The sequence below is a fragment of the Mastomys coucha genome, unplaced genomic scaffold (assembly GCF_008632895.1).
Source record: "Mastomys coucha isolate ucsf_1 unplaced genomic scaffold, UCSF_Mcou_1 pScaffold16, whole genome shotgun sequence".
Lineage (NCBI taxonomy): Eukaryota > Metazoa > Chordata > Mammalia > Rodentia > Muridae > Mastomys > Mastomys coucha.
In genome coordinates this window covers 76,183,696-76,204,552 of record NW_022196898.1, presented here as the reverse complement: position 1 = coordinate 76,204,552, position 20,857 = coordinate 76,183,696, and the positions used below count along the sequence as shown (strand labels likewise).

General features: G+C 38.5%; 1 protein-coding gene across 9 annotated transcripts in view; it reads right to left on the bottom strand.

The window, feature by feature from the left end:
• Positions 1-20,857, bottom strand: part of LOC116093765 — a 187,984-nt gene that overhangs the window by 157,952 nt on the left and 9,175 nt on the right. For 5 of the 9 annotated variants that reach the window (XR_004119831.1, XR_004119832.1, XR_004119833.1 and 2 more), the window contains exon 2: positions 17,502-17,588. The exons of 1 other annotated variant lie outside the window; for it this stretch is intronic. The gene's annotated coding sequence lies outside the window, so the exon portion shown is untranslated. Of the gene's footprint in view, positions 1-10,959; positions 11,174-13,852; positions 13,944-16,638; positions 16,843-17,501; positions 17,589-20,857 lie in introns of those variants that run through there. 3 more of the 9 variants (XR_004119834.1, XR_004119836.1, XM_031375468.1) reach the window with 3 other exon arrangements.

Sequence of the window (20,857 nt, the reverse complement as noted above, 5' to 3'; positions counted from 1 at the left end):
ACCACCACATTCTTTATCTATGTATCTCTATCTCTCTATCTCTATCTCTATCTCTATCTCTATCTCTATCTCTATCTCTATCTCTCTATCTCTATCTCTATCTCTATCTAGGTATCTATGTATCTATGCATCTATCTATCTATCTATCTATCTATCTATCTATCTATCTATCTATCTATCTATCTAATCTTGAAGAGCCTAATTCCACACAAATTGCAGGGCTGTAGCCAGGGATGGAGAAAGGTTGTTGCAGTGAGCTTTACTTCTTCTGTCCAAGAAGGTGTGAGAGGAGTCTCCTATCAAGGGTCACTTTGACAAATGGTTCCTGCTTTTCTTTCTCTTCTGCCTCTTTAATCCTAATCACATCAAGTCACAACTGATCATGATCTTTCCATAACATCTGGCCCCATGCTCCCCCATAACTTCATGGAGCAAACACTGGATGCAAAGTGTTTCAACTGTTATTTCACACCTGAGCATTTTTTGCTGCTGTACATGAGTAGCAGAAATGATTGTCATTTGAAGATTTACTAAAAATAGTTTAGAAAATCTACTTTGATCCACTTACTTTTTGAAAAGAAGAGCAATAACAACAGCCAAGTTTATTATTTTAAAAGACAATAAAAGAACACTCATTTTAGCCTTTCCCTTTATATGTGGAAAACCTACACTCAAGTGATATTTTTAATTTGCCTAAAAATAATTTAAATGCTTGCAATGAATGTCTATCAAGTCACAGCTCAATTTCACACACAAGGGGAAAATGCTCATATTTTCAAACAATGACAGTCTTCTCTTTGTTTGGCATTTGTTTACAATAGAGATGTTTTCTAAACTATAGGATGATAATTTCTTTTAAAATCTTATTTTGAAGCTAGGACTTAGAACTACAGTATATTAAAGTGACTGAGTATTGATAGTGGCCATACAAAGTATGTGAAGAGCTTAAAATGTCTTCAGAATTCTTGCAGATAAATTTTGTTCAGCCCAGTATATTTTATTTTCTTCCTAAATCTCTACAATGTTACATAATAGGTAACAAATGCCTAATGTATGCCAAGGATGCTGAGTGGTGCCTGACCTTCAGAACAACTCTCTGTGATAGGTTATATCATCTCCATTTCATAAACTTGAAAAGTAAGAATTCAACTTTTGCAATTTTCTCAAAGTCAAAAGTGATTATTGTCAATCTTTTTCAATCAAAGGTCAGACTTAGGCTAGCAATCAGATTATTTGTATATATATTAAAAGTCAAAATCAATAAATTAGTATTTATAGCATATGTGAAAAACAAGGGACATAACTTACAACATTTGTCTTTGAAACATACTCAAATATTTGCGTATTTCCATAGGCAAAAGGTTTCTTGATGGTTAGATACAAATATTTGAGAAAACAGTTTTGAAAATGTATGTTGTCAATATTAACATTGTCAGATGGATTGTAGTTGCATGTTGCATTATCATTTTTTTAAAGTTAAAGGTGAAAATGAAATAAGCTGCTTGCTGTACAGAAAGAATGTATTGGGAGAGATCCAGGAGTTATTTGCAAATAGTTATTTGCTTGGATGGTGGTGGTCTGTCTTGTTTAGGCTCCCATACTTTTCCCTCTCACTTTCAAATGGTTTGGTTTATTCCATGCCCAAGAGTCTGAGAGAAAAAACAGCAAGGCAGGATGATTACCTGTCAGTATCAGGTGTTCTCAGATCTCAGAGTGAAAAACTACCATACCTTGTTTCCTTACTCACTAGTATATATTAGCATTTCTATATCTTAATAATCTTGCAGTTCTCTATACAATTCTTTCATCAAATCCAAAATAGCATGCCTATCTAACTTTATCCAAACAGTTTTACTCTAATTGTGAATAAATTGTGCAAACGTAGAATAGTCACTGAGACATTGCTCTCGATAACCTGTCCTAGGTTCTGTCTCAAAGCACGCAAACCAGAGTTCTGCCTTTACTTCTTTTTTTTTCTTCTTTTCTGGTTTTTCAAGACAGGGTGTCTCTGTGTAGCCCTGGCTGTTTTGGAACTCACTCTGTAGACCAGGCTGGCCTAGAACTCAGAAATCCACCTGCCTCTGCCTCCCAAGTGCATTAAAGGCATGCGCCACCACTGCCCGGCTTCTGCCTTTACTTCTTAAAGGCTAATTTTGTCATCAGTGTCTTCCTCAACACAAGCCAAATCCTTTTAAAGCATCTCAGCAGACCCATGCTACTACTCCCAAAATATGATCTGTAGTTTACATTCAAAGTATCTCAGAGAGTTATGGTGCCGTTCTAACCAGCTTGATCCATCTTATAAAGATACATATTCTTTATTCTGCTAGGGAAAACTTAGGAGGTTTGGGTTCTTTTGATCTTGTATTGGTAAAGTTGGGAGCTTATCCAGGGCTCTTGCAGGTGCTCAGGAAGCGCTTTCCTACTGCTTCTCCAGGCCTGGGAAACCTCAATTTCCAAATTCATTTCCATCTCAATTTTTCTTCCTAAATATGAGGAATGTTGACTGTGGGCTGCCCTCTGCAGAGTTGGCACTAACAATGTACCTGAACATGGATGTCTGCTCAGCCTCAGCGGGGACAGCTTGTAAGGATCAGTTTCCTGTAGACAGAGCACTCAGATCCTTAGTAAGACTTCAATGGCACTAGGTAATCAGAGACTTTTGTGATAACAAAATAGGCCCGCTTCCTTTTTTTTCAAATGTAAAGTCTAGTCCCTACCTTCTAAGTCCCAACCTTCTATGGAGCTGACCTTACAACTTGCTTATTAGAGAAATGTTTAAAACTTTGTCTTTTTCTTCAAACGCTTTGGTTTTTTTTTTTCTCCTTTTCAAAGTTACTCAAAACATCCATGTAGATATATCTGAAACCTTTGTCAGATGTTTTATTAAATGCTATATTTTATATATTCACTAAAATTTAGAAAGAAACTGAGTCTGCTTACGTATACAATTATTGATATGGTAACTTGGGTTTTTGGTTTATCAGGCTTTTCATTGAATAAAAAAGACCCCTGAGGAGGCTGCTGAGTTGCTTATATAGTGAACACACACAGGACCAAGTTGACACATGTGCCAAGCAAGCAAGGAGGACACGGGAGGTGAAAACCTGCCTCCAAAGGAGGCACTGGTCAGAGAAGTCAAATATTTGCATTTCGGTGTTCACATTTTCAATTATGCTGTAAAGATACAGGGTCCCGCTAGAGCGCAGGCACAATCACAGCAGGTCCTTCATTCTTCAGCCAACAGGCTGTGGCAGCATTCTGCAGTAGCAGCTTCCTGGGTGGTCTGTAAGCATTGCCCCAGGAGGTAGGCACTGTCATACCCTAATCCGGATGTTACAGAGGTATGTAGCATGGCTTGTCTTGAAAGTTTAGTTTATGTGTTGTCTGGTCCTTTTCGGGGAGATCCAACATTCTTTCAACCTTCTTTGGAACCTCTGTGGAATGAATGGGCTTGAAAGCCATTAACTGGTATTCTTAATAAAAGATGAAATGAGATCTGGCGATTACATTGAAATATAAAACTCTATGGTAGAGGATTAAGGAACTTTTCAAATTGAAGTTCAGGTTTCAGGTCTGTGTGTTGAATCTGTAGGTGAGTTCTGGACTATCATAATGTCACCTGCTCCTGTGACATTCTGATAATAAAACTAACCTGTATGTTTTTTGTTTGGTTGGTTGGTTTGTTTTGTTTTTTTTTTTCAAGTAGGAGATAGTGCATGTATACTCTGTGTGCCTGCTGGCATATGGCTGTAGATGTGCCAACATGCAAAGGAGAGAGCATGCTAATATTTCCATGGAGCTGGGAAGAAATCCTGTAAAGACTGGGAGTTCGGGAGTCAGAATAGAACACTCATCATGAGCTCCCCATAAGAAACAGTCCCTGGAGCTGCCCCTGGATGCAGCTACCCAGCACCTGCCCTGCCTACAGCCCCTAAGGAGCCAGTGCAGTCACTCTACTAAATCACAGTGGCATCTCCCTCCTGACTAACCAGAAAGGGAAGAAGTTCAAACCACACATTCCAATCATCCTGGGCCACCTGGAATTTAAAGCGAAAGTACTGGCTTTTTTTTTCCCCTTGAAATGCATACAGAGCGTTACCTCCCCACTGTGACCTTTCAGTCATTTTAGAGCATTAAATAGAGCTTAGGGAAGGGTAGCCTTCTCTCTTCTTCTTGCACCTGCACACATCCCAAAGCAAGAGTGCAGGAACCTAAATGATCCTTGAAAGCAAGGGAAACAGCGATGACCTTTTGCGAGGGAGTCTTCCTGGAAAACATCTGGGGGACAGGTCTTGGTGACATTAGAATCAATGTCAAAATAACTGATCATTGGAGAAAACTCTGAGTTTATTTCCAGTGGAGCTCCATATTCCCAGGAAAGGAAAAACTTGTTGAAACTAATTTAAAAAGAAAACAAGGAAAACAAATGAATTTTTGCCTTAATCTATATGGATTGAGTGAAGGAGAGAAAAAAAAAGAAAACCATGCAAAGTAATTATTTGAGGGTTACTAAGATGAATATTCTAATTTCATTATACACAGCTATCTTCAGTGAGAAATCCTGTGGAAAGGGTGCTGCTTAGAATAATTCAAGTAAGAAATCCAGTGTAAATGGTTTTAATCCCTTCCAGCTAAATTAGTGTGGTGTGGATGCCTTGTGGCTACAGGCTCAGTTATCTTTCTTGTTGACACACATAAGAAAATTCTGGCTGGGCACACATGATTTATTCTTCATATCTGGAGCCACGCTGTAATCATTCACCCCTTTCAAGTCTACTTTGGCAACTTCATCTTGCTTGCAGTTTGCATCTTTTTTTTTTTTAAAGTGAAAATATATTCTGCAGTTTTGATGTGTTGATTGGTAGGAAGGTAGAGACAGCTGCACACAGCCCCTCGAGACAGGGCTCAGTGGCTAAATGAAGACCTCTCATGCTTTCTTGTTAGCCAAGATAGATCTACATCCCGATGAACCAGAGCTAGTCAATAGCAGGGGCTCTTGGTACATGTGATCAGCAGCCACAAATCAGCTTTCCCTGGGACTTAGTTATCGGCATTCTGTGCCGTAGGCTATGCCCTTGCTGCTGCTGGCTGTAATTTTTCCCCTAGTGAAGTTTTTAAAGTCACAGGCTGAGACTGGAACTAGGCTCTCTTGGCAACGAGGCTGTCACCAGCCTGCCAGATATCAATGACCCATCAAATAAATTGCGACTTGAATGCACTCAGCCTCTTGCTGCTAAAGAGACTTGGTGCTCCTAGGATTTCCCAGTGTTACGCTGTCACTGTCCTCTCCCAGAATTATTTCTAAATGGCTGCTTAGTTCTGCACCATGCATGTTTGTTTTACTGCTATATGTACTGTTGAAATTTCAAACCACACCTGGATTTCTATCATCTTTGTGTCTAGGTTACAACATAACCAGCTTCTGCCTATCAGATCTCTTTTGCCTCTAGCAACAACTTTCCAAATTTTACCACAGTCCCCTTTAGAATCTCATGATGTCTTTTAGTTATCTCAATAGAATCCTTGCAGTGAGGCCACGGGTGACCTAAGAAAACTCCACTTTATCAAGCCGAATTAATGTCACAAGACTACCCTCTGAAAGTATTCAAAGGCCTCTTCTTTGTAAAATTATTTATATTTTAGACTTAACACACCCATGTGCATTTGAAATGATTGTCATATTGACTTGCAATACTGTTTTAAGGGGGGAGACTCATTTTCAGCCAGGGCGACTGGAACAAGCATACCTCAACTGCATACTCTCCCTGCCTGTGCACAGGCTGCTAGTTCCTGCACCACTTCTTGTAAGATTGTACTATGAAGCAGCCCTAAGAGAGGAGCCTGCTGGGACTGTACAGCCCCTAAGATGGGTCTGCTTCTAATCCTTCTCCCTTCTGCTCAGAGTAAGATACTCAGGGCAACCCTTTCATTGCTCTCTACCAGCGTTAGGTTTTCTGCCTGTGAAGTATTGTGAAGCCCCAAATCTTGATAGCAACATTTATCATGCCCTGGGATACACACACACATACACACACACACACACACACACACACACACACACACACACACATTAATATACATTAATACAGATATTAACAACCAAAACTAATTGTGGGTTTTTGTTTGTTTGTTTTTTTTTGTTTTAAATTTCCCCAATTATTTACTTTTTCATCTGATACAAGATTTCAAAAAGGCCTATAGACTATGTGTAGCATTGTCTCAAAGTCCCCTCTATCCAATAGTTGTATGTGTGTGTGTTTTATTAATTAATTATTTTATGGAAGAGTTAGGGGAAGGATTGAAGGAACTGAAGGGGATGGTAACCCCATAAGAAGACTAACAGTGTCCACAAACCTGGACCTCTGGGAGCTCCCAGAGACTGAGCCACCAACCAAAGAGCATACAGGTACGGGTTAGAGCCTCCCATCACCTGTACTCTGCACATTAGTAGCAAAGGGCTACCATCTCTGGCCTCAGTGGGAGAGGATGTGTCTAATCCTATAGAAACTTGATGCCCCAGAATGGGGGATGCAGGGTGGGGGGGCTGTCACCCATTCAGAGGTGAAGGGGAGGGCAGATAGGTATAAGAACTCTGGGAGGGAACCAGGAGGAGGCACCATTTGGAATGCAATTACATAAAATAATTAATTGATATTAACCATTTGTTTACTCAGTTCTTCCAGCTCCTGCCCAGTGGTGGCTGAAGTCCCTTAACGAAACTGTTGTCCCTTATTGGAAGGACTGTAATGTACCCTCCAATTTCTCTCCTTTTTTTTCTATCTTTTCTACACTCCAGAGTAGACACAGCCCAGCAACCAGAGTGGGTGTATGATGCAAGAGCTGTCCTGCTAGCCCCTGATCAAAGCCTTCCTCTCCTTCCACTGAACTTCTTGCCGGCATCACAATATTTAAGTTACTTACTTATCCTGTTTATTAATCCTCTCACCCCAAGGATCATGGGAGCTCCACACAGGAGACTTTATGTGTTTTCCTTCTTCCTCTGCCCTCAGCAGCCAGGCCACCTAGGAATTCCTTAAGTCATATTTACTGAGTGAATGAGTGAACTGTATCGCAGGTGCTCCTACACACAAACATCCAGAGAATGGGAGGAGGGAAAAGCACACGCAACTTATGCCATCTCTGACTCACCCTAAAGTCACGGATGATTTTAAGATTATTGCACTCATACATCTTAGCTGATTATTTTAGGAGTTTTTGATTTTGTTATTTTTTTTTTAAACTATTGACACTTATTGACCAATTCCCTAAGTATGCCAGCAAAATGAGCTTTCAAGTAATGTCATTAAATGTCAAAAGAAAAAAAAAAGAAAAAAAAATAGGCAAAGTCAGGAAAATAAACAATTCATGTGCGAATAACTGAAATAAACAGAAACTTCAAGTTCAGTGCATATTAATGTCTTAGTTGCTGTTGTCACAATTATAACTTTAATATATAATATATGTCATTTCATTAAAACATCATTGTCCCTTATCTGTCTCAATGTTTTTCCACTGGGAACCATATCTTCTAGAGACATATAACCCTAGAAAATTTCTAAGAGAAGTGCTTGTTGTATTTTGAAGCATACCAATACATTTTCATTGACTAACCTCTAGCCTATATTTGACTCTCTCTTCTCTTAGGATGCAAAAGGTAAAAGTCCAATTTTAAGCTGTCCCTTCTGCGTTCAGGAACTCCATCGTGGCTACTTGGGGTCTGAGCTGCACGTTAGTGAAATCAAGTCACACATTTCTCAATGTCATTGTGCAAACAGAGGAAGAACCAAAGCCGGATCCTAGAAAAGCGATTCTTGGCTGTCTTGAGGAGTGTGCTTGCCGGAGTGTGCTCTATCCTTTCCAGCCCCCTGCAGCGCAGGTGATTAGTTAAGGAAACATCTGAACCAGCTAGTTGTACATCTTTGAAACCGTTTTAAATTATGGAAAAGATAGTCCTCAAGAAATTAATTAAAGTTTTGGACAATAATGCGATGAGGGATATCTATGTTTGCAGTCTTTTCTCTCTGCTTGCGTACATCTTTCTCTGTCAAGTACATCAAACAGCTAATTAGCCTCATTCTAAGAGCTTCCCTGCTCACATCTCTTAAAAGGATCTTTGGGCTGCCTTCTTAGAAGGTTCACACTTTCTCTGCTTTCGCTTTCTAAATGGTACCTAGACTTTGAAGGAATCTATTCTTCTCATATTCGGGAGCTTTAAAATAGGTTGGACTTTTTTCCCTCAAAATCAATTCTCTTTGTTTCCTTGCTGCTGATCAGCATTTTATAAATAGCCTTGTAAAGACTGCTAAGCCCATTTCACCTAGTATTTGCTTATTTTAGTTAAATACCTCTGGGTTTGTTGAAGACATCTGAAAAACATTAGCATGGCTGCTTTTTATTAAGACATGTGGTACCAGAAGAGAGAGAGAAAAAAAAAAAGTATGAGAGACCAAAGTGTTGCTTTCATTTAGCATAAAGTGTTACCACCATGACAAAAGTTTGGTGTTTCAAACACTCATTTCAGAAATAACTGCAGGTCACATGATCTAAGGATATCACGTGTTAGCACATGTTAAAAGTTATAACTATAACGAGAGACAGAATTTCTGACTCACAGCTTCCGTGAGTCGGAGATATCACATGTCATCTCAAGTTGACTGTAAAAATAACTCTGGACGCCAGAGTGCTTCAATTAAACCATGAAATATTGTGATGTTTTAACACAGGTGATAGCAGGAGTCAGTGCTGAAATGGGCACATGGCTGTGAGTTACAACCAGCTCCTGCAAGCATCTTTGTTGAAGGTGGATGTTGAAAAGGCCTCTCTTCATAGGTTAGAGGCACTGGGGGAGGGTGCTATGTTTACGCCATTCCTTCCCTCGTCCTCATTCCCTACCTTGCTCTCTATCCATGTATATGGATACAAGCTGGGAAAACAAGTAAAGGCACCACTGTTCTAGATTGAGTAACAATGACGCCACCTCACTGTGGCCTTTATGACTTAAAAGTCATCTAAAATGTTTTGAAAACATTTTATAAATAAATAAACTATGTGAAACTATCTATTGAGGTTGTTACTGTTATTAAATGTATCCATAGCTTACCAGTGTAGAGGCATCTGTATTAAAAACTCAAGTCACATGTCTGTCCATCAGACTGCATTGAAGTCTTGACATTGGGCAGTTGGACTCCAACACTGCATTTTAAAATCTCGAAGGAACAATGAATAGGTAGGAATGATAGATATTAGGATTGAGGAGATGGAGGATAGGACCGAATTGGGGTAGAGAGGAAGAGGAGCAAGACTAACACAAACAAGGGAAATGTTACAGTTCACACTTAATACAAATAGTGTGAACTGGCCCAGTGGCCAGTCAGGTGGTTAAGAAGGAAAGGGGAAATGGTGAGAAGGATTTCACTGAGGACTGTGACCCTTGGCCCCTGCTTTTGAAGTAAATCACGCTGGATTTAACTTTCCCTTTTCCCCCTTTGCTTTAGGATTTCATTAAAACTGAACCCCTTAGTTGTATTAATCCTTAATAAAGTGTATTTTCATACAAAGCAGAAAATAATTTCAACAAAAATAAATATGGCTTCAAAGAAGAAAGAATGGAAGCCAGGTTGATATAAGAGCTATCCAAATACCCAGGAGAAAAATAAGAACACATGAACAGTTATTCTTTCACTTATGTTTGCTACAAGTATGACCCTATAATCTGTGTTTCAAAGACACACATCTGAAGCATCAGGTATATAGGTATGTGTTCAAAGACCAATGAGTAAGACCCGAGGCCTTTAATATGATAACCTAAAAGCAAAAATGTTTGTAAGGTGGCAGTTCTAAATCTGGGTTTATTTTCCATGATGTTTTCTATGACAAACGTATCTGAGAAATAGGACTTTTCACCCATCTGGCTTCAGAGTCTTGACCTGGTAGTGTCTGAGCCTTAGGGATCATGTTGAGAGTTACCCAGAAGGATATAAAATATTTTGGGGCTGGGGTTATATTAGCCATCACCCAATCCAATTGACTCATATTATAGTTGAGAAAATCCAATTGCTAGAAATTAGAATTATTTAAGAATTTTTCCATCTATATTTTTCAAGGCCTTTCCACATACCCAGCATTTCCATAGGAGCACACAAGAAAACCCAGAGTCAACAAACCTGAAATCATAGGGACTGAGACTGAACTGACAATTTAGAGCCTGCTTGGTTCTAACCTAGGCCCTCTGCATACATGTTATTGTTGTGTAGCTTGGTGTTTTTGTGAGACTCCTAACCGAGGGAGCAGTGACTATTTCTGATACTTTTGCCTGACTGGGGGTCCCTTGTCCTCCTACTTGGTTGCCTCATCCAGCCTTAAATATGAGGGGAGGTATCTATTTAACTACAACTAAATTTGTCAGGTTTAGTTGATATCCCTGGGAGGCCTGCCCTTTTATGAGAAGTAGTGGAGTGGGAAGGAGAAGGAGAGGATGGAGGAAGTGGTAGCAGAGGGAGGGACAGGAAACTACAGTCAAAAGCAACACATGAGAATAAATTAATAAAAAGAAAAGAGCTGATAGCTGATGGATGAATGGGGGTCAGGAGAGGCAGCCTAGGCTCACACTCTATTTGGAGCACCTCCCATTTGGATCACTTTAGGGTTAGCTCTTCAGTTTGTTTTAGAAAATGTATCCAATTAACTGATCATTTTCAGTTATCTTCCCAATGATGATAGTGGTTTGTTGCCATTTGTTTTTCTATGTGAAGTTTAGAAACACCATCCTAGGAAGTATATTTGACTGATAGGATTTGGCCACTTTGGGGTTTTTTTAAAAAAGTGAACAACCTATTACATTGTGCTGGCTAGATTTTTGTCAATGTCATACAAGCTAAGGTCATCAGAGAAGAAGGAACCTCAACCGAGGAAATGACTCCATAAGACTGGCTGGTTAGTATTGGTCCCAGAGCTCACCATGGTGTGGCTTCTTCCAGATGCTTTGATTTAGGAACCAATTTTCTGCTAGGTTTTTAGGGCTACCAACCCCTTCATCTCCCTTTCTTCATCCGGATTCCTACCTTGCCTTTCCATGCTACCTGGAACTTGGGTGACCACAGCATTCCTTTGAGGGCAGTTCTTTGTCCTCCCAGATTCCCCTGACATCACCAAGGCCTCCCAGACAGACAAGATTATTCTCAACAACATTTCAAGGTAAGTGCATAAACTTATTGCAGTTCTCAAGACACTGGATTCAAGGGCAGGAAGAAAGAATATGGATAAAGGTGGGGTGGGGAGGGAAATGGTCTAGATTGCATATTTTATACTACAAATATAGCAGAGTCGACTAACATAGCAACATGACAGGTTTGCCTCAGTCTGCTTTACCTAACAGTGTTATCTATCATGATATGCTCTCAGTTAAAGCCCTATTGTAATATTTCAGCTCTTCTTTGTGATGGATTTTTTATTCTGAATTTAGAATAGATTTTAGAATATATTTAGAATTTATCATTTTATTCCCATAGTTGATGAGATTCTCAGAACAACTGGAACAATTTGAAAGGCACATACACCCAGGACAATATTAATATTGTGAAAAGACATCAAACAGACTTTTGTTGGCTTTACTTAATCCTTAAAGTGAAATTTTACTTAAACATTTCACTTCTGGTCTGGCTAACACACACTACTTATATTGAAATGATTATGAGTTGTAGATGACTCTGGAAGTTTATATGAGAAGAGTCTTGACGACAAGAGTAGGGAAAAGGAAATTCCCATCTGTCAGTCCAACTCATGCCGCCTGAGAAACCCACAAGGCTGACAGTAGGAAAGGATTTTATTAACAGCATGCAAGCCTGGCTTCTGAATGTATTAGTCAAATATGTTTAAACTATGTGTACCTGCAACTATATATCATCAGTTGTCAAGAGCTTGGGAAGTTTCTATATTGGAGTTCTTAGAATACATCTAGTTGTGTAAGAATAGATGAACCATGATGACCCCAGAGGACATGTGTATTGTGAGAAATATTAAGCTGTATTTGCAAAGCACCAAAACGTATAACTGAATATGTTAATTTCTTCTTTAGTTATCATACTATGAAGCACTTTTCAGTGTGTCCTGATGAATGTTCTATCTCCTGTGGCAGTGGTTCATTTTCCTTTTGCAAATACACAAAGTATTTCATTGAGTCGAGATATGCTCTGTCACTTACCTAATCAGGTTTCCTACATTGATGGCATCAGTGCATTCCCAATATTTAAGCATAAGATACAATGTTTGATGAGAACTCAAGCACATATACTTTTGAAGGTGAAAGGATATGTATCAATACATTTTCAGACATAAAAAGGATTGGCTAAGGATTAGATATAATTACTATTTTAATGAATAGCTCCCATATTATCTTCAAGGAATTATCTTGTTCATGTTGTAGCCACACCAAAAATGCTGGGTGATATGTAGCCACATGGAGACTTTTGCTCCTACTTTGGAAGACTGATGATGGTTGAAAATGGTGTGTTCATGTGGGACCTCTAATCTACATCCTTTGTCATCAGTGAAGAAGAACTGCATTCTATTAAGAACCATTGGAACTACTTTTCACAATATAAATATCTTTTATGTATTGCTGCATGTTATATAACATTTTGAACATACTCTTTAAAGTTGACTAATCATACACTCTGTCAGTCTTCATTTCTTTGTAGGGATGATTTATTTCTAAAAAATGGATTCCTGCTGGCCTGAGCTCTTCTGCTCCATTCTGACATGGCTACTAAGGAGTATATAATACTCTCCCTTACTGAGTTCATTCCTTGAGACACCAAATCTTCAGTAACTCATGCATCCCAACCTGGTAGTACTGGTGGGTAGGTAAAAGAATGTAGGTAGGAAAAGTCTAGAGTGTCTGTTTCCCAAAAATTTTCTCATGTGATCATGAAGTTCTGTACTACACTAAATTGGGAAGATATAGATTATAATACAGTTAAATAGATGAGCCAAGGGAATTCTTAGTATTTTGTATTCCTCTTATGAATTTTCAAGAAGACAACATACAACATTTTCTCACTGCCTGAAACTATGGAAGAGAACTTGATTTGCTTATGTGTTCTGCCTGCATCTCATCAGCTGTGTTTTCAAAGTTCTTTAGATGAAACGCTACACAGCAAAGACACATTTAAGTTATGTTATACTGATAAGCAATTCTGATTCCTAGAGCAACTGAAAATCGGAAAATAAGGGACTAGGAAACCACAGCTGTGGTTCCGGGGAGATGACTGAATTGGGAACAGCACTTGCTGTGTGAGTGTGAAACCTGAGTGAATCCCCAGAACCAGCATGAAAGGCTCAGTGTGGTGAGACACAGGAGAGGGCCTGTAACTGCAGTGCCTTTGAGAGTGATGGTAGACAGATATCTGGGGGTTGCTGGTGGTCAACCAAGCTCGGGTTTAGTAGGAGATGCTATCTCCATTGAATAATACAGATAGTGGTTGAGCAGAACATTCTACATGCTCCTCACTTGCCCATATGCACAAAGGCATGCACACTGCACCTACATGTCTATGCCCACATACAACATACAGAGGGAGGATGAAGTTACATTTATTTAGGGGCTTATATAGACACTGAAATCTCTGTATAAATGTAAAGGTAAACTTTAATATATACATTTTTAATTTGCTAAATATCCAGTTAAGTTTGATGTTTAAAAATTAAATAGTGATTCAATGTACCTGGAGATTCACTTCAGTATTAGAGTTCTTGCCTAACATGCCTAAGGTTCTGGAGTCCATATGTAAGACTAAAAGAGTAAATAAATGAAATAAAAATCATTATGATTTATTATTTCCCACAGTTCTATGGGGTGCCTGGGCTCAGCTGGACTGCTCTTCTGTTGGCCTTGGTTGATGTCATGGGCAGCTATCATTTACAGTCCCTCTGTGGTTGAGGTTCTGTAATGACAATGAGGGCCCTGGTTTAGCTTCATTTTCCATATGACCTTACATGACAAGATTTCTTAGACCTAGACTCTAGGATACTAATTCTGACACACACTCTTAGTTTAAGATAATCAGACACTAGCCACATTGAGGGACTTGGATAAGATCCTTCTTTGGTAAAAGGAACTGAAAACATTGTATGTGGTTAATTTGGCAGGAATGATTTGCAAAAACTAACCACATAAATTTGGAACTGACATCTCAAAGACAGTCATAATAAGGCATTTCTTTATTTCTGATAAACAGTGGTTAGTATATGAAATATATAAAATGGACTGAATGATCATATTGTATGGTAAAATTGTCTCTTGACTAATTATATATAAAGATGTTTAAGGAGAATTATGATTTTTACAGCATAGTAGCAAAATATGTTACAGAATTTTAGAATTCATATTTGAGCTTTGTTATTTATCAGTTTATATATTCCATAAAAAAATAATTCCTTCCCCTCTACCACTCTACACTTTGTTGATACTCATTAAACAAAGGAAAGTACAATCTCATCTTCTATTGACATTATTTAATGATAAAAGATTTAAAGTCTAATATCTGTAAAGAAAGAGAAATCCTGCAGTTTACTGCTTTCGTTTTATTGAAATGCAATCACTGACAGGAGAGAAACACAAAAATGTTTATATTTAATTTTAAAATGGCCATAAAGCACGACTTAAAACTCAATGACGTACAAATAATTTGTTTGCATGTGTGTGAGTGTGTAAATGTGTTGTTGTTGTTGTGTGTGTGTAAATGTGCGTATGTGTTAGACAATAGCAAACCCACAGCTAAATTATAGAAGCTCCAAAGGATAAAAGGTAAACCACAAAAGAAGAAACAAATCAAGCCAGACTGTCCCTGCAGTTTGGTTTGGAACATGTAATCTGTGGACACAGCTACTGAGAAAGCCCAGGGATCTCCCAGCCTGACCACTGTGGAGACTGGCCAGCAACTCCCCAGCTGCGAGAGACAGAGAGTGCTTTGGGACAATGCCAGCTTGATCTCTTAACTAGAAATAAATTAAAAGAAAAAAAAAGAAACAAAGGAAGCAAAAATGAAATGTCATTCCAAATGTTCACCCTATCTTGTCTGCTAAACCTCAGTCTTATAGAAATCTCCAAGTTTTTCTGTCTTGTGTTATGATGATCTTGTTACATAAATTAAAGTAACATTTAATGTTAGAGAGAGAAAGAGATAATTATTTTAATGTTGTACTAGGGCAAAGGAGCAGCTTTAATGGAGAGAACAGAGATTGCAATAGGCCAAGACCCTTGTATGTCATCACTCTGAAACAGGCTGGATGCTGTGGATTGGTCACTACCAGAAGACCACAGGAATTTGAGAAGGCAGGTATCTTAGTTTGCTTCTCTGTTGCTATAACAGATCACTGACCCAAAGTGACTTGAGAGAAGAAATGGTTTATTTAGCTTACAGATCAGAGCCAATCACCAAGGGAAGCCAGAACAGGAACTTAGGGTAGAAGCCTGATGAAGAATCCATAAAAAGGTACTGTTTACTGGTTTGCTCCTTGGGCCTTGCTCAGCCTACTTTTCATACAACCAGATCATCACCCCAGAGGTGGCGCCCCCCCCAGTGTATTGGAATCTTTATGTCAATCATCAATCAAGGCAATGCCCCATGGACATGCCATAGGTCAAGCTGATGGAGGACATCTCTCAACTGATGTTCTCTTTTCTTAGGTGACTTTAGTTTGTCTCAAGTTGACTAATCTAACCAGGAGAGCTGGTGAGATTCTCCAGAAAGTTGTGTGCCAAGTCTATGAAGAAATACACTGCTATAGTCACCGAAACCTCCCACCACACCTTTGATGTTTCACACGTCATCTCTGTGTTATGTTTTTGTCAAATCTCACAATATCATGCTAAAGGTTTTTTTTTTCATACCCTAAATTTAAGGAGGAAATATTGTATTCTTCAATTGCTAGAGCTCCTAAATTGGCACCTGACCCCAGGCAGTCAATGAGATGATCTGGTATTTTAGACATAGCAAAGAGCAGCAGGCTCTGCTAACTAGCTGTGTTCTCAGGTCCTGACAAATGCCATAAACACAGTATCTCCAGTTCAGCTTCCTCCTCTGCCGTTGCAGACATATGGATCGCATTATGCTTAGATTTACAATATTGCTGTTCCTTTACTAAACTAGGTATTTTTCTTCTCTTTTAAAAAGACTTCTTTTGGAATATAGCTATACATTGTAAGCAGGAATATTGAGAGCCATGCCTTCCATGATTCTTTGCCATGGCATGATGAAATGCTCTATTTATATTAAAATGAAGGTGCTCCTAGGGGAGACATAGAGAAGAATGAAACGACAGACAGAGCTTTGGGACGGAATATGTGAAGTGACAGGAATGGAAGCTCTTGTTACAGAATGGTGCAGGGCATGGCAGGAGACTTCCAGAAGCACTCTGGTGGCTGGAGTCTGGCAGCTCTCAGGCTGGAGCCATGGCCAGCCACTAACCAAGTCACTCCTTTTCCTGCATTATCTTGACTTGCATTATCTTGATGGGTCATTGTCATTGTATTGTTGATGGCTGAGGGTCAGGTAGTTTCCCTTTCTGTTAATTGTGGGAATTATTTTTAATCAAATCATTTTATTTCTGTACACCAATACTGTGATGGCAGTCATAGGTTTACTCCATGTAATTAGCCGGTTCAGTGAAGAAAATCATGTTAAACTCTATGGGCTATGGCAGCCATCTTCACAAACACAGCATGCTGCAAGTTCTTTCCTTGAAGTGCAGTTTTCGTGGTAATGGCACATGTCAGGTAGAGAGGAAGGAGAATATGTATGCCCAGGAGATGTGAACTCATGTCACCATTTTGTTTTCAGACTGAGAAGCAATAAAAAGTGATGTATGGGAGGGACCTGGTTTTCCACATATACACATATAATACATTCATATATACATATATATTCCACATATACACATATATTTGTATTGGATTAAGCCATTCTTTAAGTTTTCCTCTACTATTAAAGTCTATCATTCATAATGGAGTTTTGATTGAACAAAAGTTTACAAATGCATTCAAAATTATCTCTCTTGACAGTGTTTTGAAAGACTGCTTTGTCTGAAAGTCATGCATCCTTACAGAAGTGGAAATAATTTTCATAACAATACTGCATAGTTTCAGCTGCTTAGGAATTAGATGGACTTTCTGAAACATTGGACGAGTATGCGGCCTATTATTTAAACAAACTGAACTTTTTGTCTAGGTGTAGGCTGTATTCTGAACCTTTATGATATGCTTTTCTTAATGTATAGGAAACTCTTGCCCAGATAAACTAATACTTAAAGCTGTGTTTATCTATCAATATATAAATAATCTATATTCTAAGTGCTTGCAAAATACCATGATTTAAAACTCATTTCTTTTTTTAACATCTGTCAAAGAATGTGCAGATAATACATATATGATCAATTAAAAGATGACATTTATCTATTATCCCAGACTCAACACATACTGCCAGATTAAATCAGTTTCATACCTGGATGGCACTGTATTGACCGCTTTGCTTGAGAATGATGTCAACAGCTCTGTGAAAGTTGTCATGCTGTCCAATCCTGAAGTGTTTCTGAGGATACAGGTGCCTCTATTACATGGTGCTGACTTTATGAGGGCCACAGGGAGAAGTTTCTCTCGAATATTAGTGACAGCCATTATTTTACTCCTATCAACTGTTAGGATTTTATCTTATATTCCTTATAAATTGTGGAACTGACCAGAGTTCTATTTCCCCATCAATTGCCAAAAGCTAAGGACAGATTTTCAGTTTATCCATAGGAAGACTTTATAGTAACAAGTTTTGTAAGCATCTCACCCCTGCTTCAGTTCTATGACCCCACTAATGATTTTGTTTATATTCTCTTCTCTGATTTTATATCACATATCTCATTATTTAGACTTATAACTTCTTTCTTCAATGAGCTAAAATATACACTTGCATATTTCCATTTTTGTTTCAAAACATATTTTAAAAAGCTTAACAAATATGTGCACTTATAATTAAATTATAACTCTGGAATTAAAAATAAGTAGAAATTCATCTTTTATTAAATTTCTCTTTTAATCACTCTAGGTCGCTACAATGAAATATTTTACCCTTTATAATTTATTAAAACAGAAATGAATTTTTCACAGTTCTCAAGGCTTGGATGCTCCAAGATACAGGTAGAGCTGATGTCTAGAGAAGGCTCATTCCTCCAAGATGGTATCTTTTTATGTTTCCACTTGATGCAAAAACAGGCAAACAATTTCCCTCAAGGACTTTAATAAAGCCATTAAACTCATTCATAGGGACAGGGCCCTTATGAAGCAACAACCTTGCTAAGATCTCACCTCTTATAAATATATTAATTTGTTTAAATTACAGTACATGAATTGTTGGAGAGCTCATAGCAATGGTCAAGATTAGACTGGATTAGCACCTTACTTAGATTTTCTGTAGAGTGATCTTAGACTGGATTAATACCTTACTTAGATTCTCTGTAGAGTGTTCTTAGAATAACTTTTTCCAATTCAGGGATGCAGAACTCTTTCAATGACACACAATCCAGAAATTATCAACAGTATTATTATAGTCCTGCATTAGTTACAAAGCAACTGAGTTCTGGACACCACCTTCAGTCTTGCTACTGTTCTCCCTAAAAAGTCCTCATCTTTTATCCCATTTGTTCTGGACACAACAACTTACGTTTAGTTCAGAAGATTTCTAAATATTTCTATAAACTGTCTTTATTGATGTCTTTTTTTCTCCTGAAAATATTTACTCTTTTTTCAGAGTGTTTACTTTTCTTAATGTGAAGATAACATTACCCAAGTGATATTTTAAATACAGTATAGGATACAAAATGACTCTGTGGAGGCATGTTTTTAATTTTTGCTTTGTGATTTTGGGAAACCACTGTCCTTTTCTGTTCTTTACTTTATCAAAAAAGAGATAATGCTAGTTCTCAGTGGTCAGTTTGATATAAAGATTAAATGAGTTAATAGACACAAAGTCCACCCAAGAAACTGTCTCCAGAAATGTTAAGTATAATATCATCATTATGGAGAAGTTTGTGCCCTTCCCAGCCTTGAGCAGGCTGAATAGACCTTGAGCATCTGCCTTAAGGGCAGAGAGGTGGAGTCATCTGCCTTGGTTGCAAGTGCAACTTCCTACAGGAACTTAGAAGAATAAACTGCCTGCTGACATTGTTTTGCAATACAATCCAGCTGAAACAAAGGGTGAGTCTGAGGGCTTTCCCTATATAAACACAGTGCTAAATATTAAACTCAGAGCCTTGATCAGAACCTTGTCTTGGCTTCATCCTTCTCTTCCCCCACCCCTGTCCTATTCATTTCTAGACCCCCTTTCAGCAAAACCCAGTTTGTCCATGGCTGTTGGACGTCTACAGAAGTTAATGGAAATTCTTCAAAGAGAGAAAGAAAGAAAGAAAGAAAGAAAGAAAGAAAGAAAGAAAGAAAGGAATAAAGAGAGAAAGAAAGAGGGAGAGAGAAAGAGAAAAAGAGAGGAAGGAAGGAAAGAAGGAAAGAAGGAAGGAATATCAGAGTGATTCAGCTGTCACAGCTCTGTTATATATACAAACATAGTGAAACTAGCATATTTAAGAAATTGCTGCACTTTCATGATTTCTGAAGTTCTCTTCACAGTAGCTATGAATGGATCAGACTATGTGGTGTGCCCATCAACTCATGAGTGAATAAGGGAAAGTGTCATGGAGATCAAAGGAAATGATGTTCAAACAGAAGAAAAATGAAATCCTATCATTTGCAACAATATAGAAGACTTGGAGGATGAAATGTTAGGAAGTAAGTCAGGGCAGATTAGAAAAAAAAGAAGTACTGTATGTTCTACTTGACATGAACAGGAAAAAAGAAGTATATCTGTAGGTCACATTGATGAGCAGAATTTGGGAAAGAAGATATAAAAGGAGGTTGGATAATGGGTAAAAACCAAAGAGAATCACTCAGGGAGGGGTCAGTGACAAGTGACAGGAAACATTACACATTTAATGAAAAACTAGAAGACAAGAATTCTAAAGCCTCAGATAGAAACTATAAGGATATGAAAAATGCTAGCTACTGTGAATGAGTCAGTACACAACATATACATGCTGAATGATAACATAGCAGCCTGTAAATACACACAATATTGCAGTGAAATATCTACAAAAAGAAATATTGTAAAAAGCAAATTTTTTTCTTAATTTTTTTATTACATATTTTCTTATTTACATGTAAATTTCTCCTTTCCCAGATTCCCCTCCAAAAAACAAAGAAACAAACAGAAACCACAAAACAAACCTCTGTTGCCTCCCCCCTCCCTATGCCTGCCACCCCACCCTCTCCCACTTATTGGCCCTGGCATTCCCCTACACTGGGGCACAGAACCTTCACAGGGCTGAGGTCCTCTCCTCCTATTGATGATCGAATTTGCAATCCTCTACTATACACATGCTGCCAGAACAATCAGACCCCTCCATATGCAGTCTTTGGTTAGTGGTTGAGACCCTGGGAGCTCTGAGGGTGCTAGTTAGCTCATATTGTTGTTCGTCCTAAGGGGCAGCAAACCCCTCAGCTCCATTGGTCCTTTCTCTAACTCCTTCACTGGGGACCGTGTACTCAGTTCAATGTATGTCTATGAGCCTCTACATCTGTATTAGTCAGGTACTGTCAGAGCCTCTCAGGAGATAGCTATATTTAGGCTGGCTTGCCCTTCTTTCAGTCTCTGCTCCAAAGTTAATCTCTGCAACTCCTTCCATGGGTATTTGGCTCCCCCTTTTAAGAAGGAATGCATTGTCCACCTTTTGGTCTTCCTTCTTCTTGAGTTCCTTGTGGTTT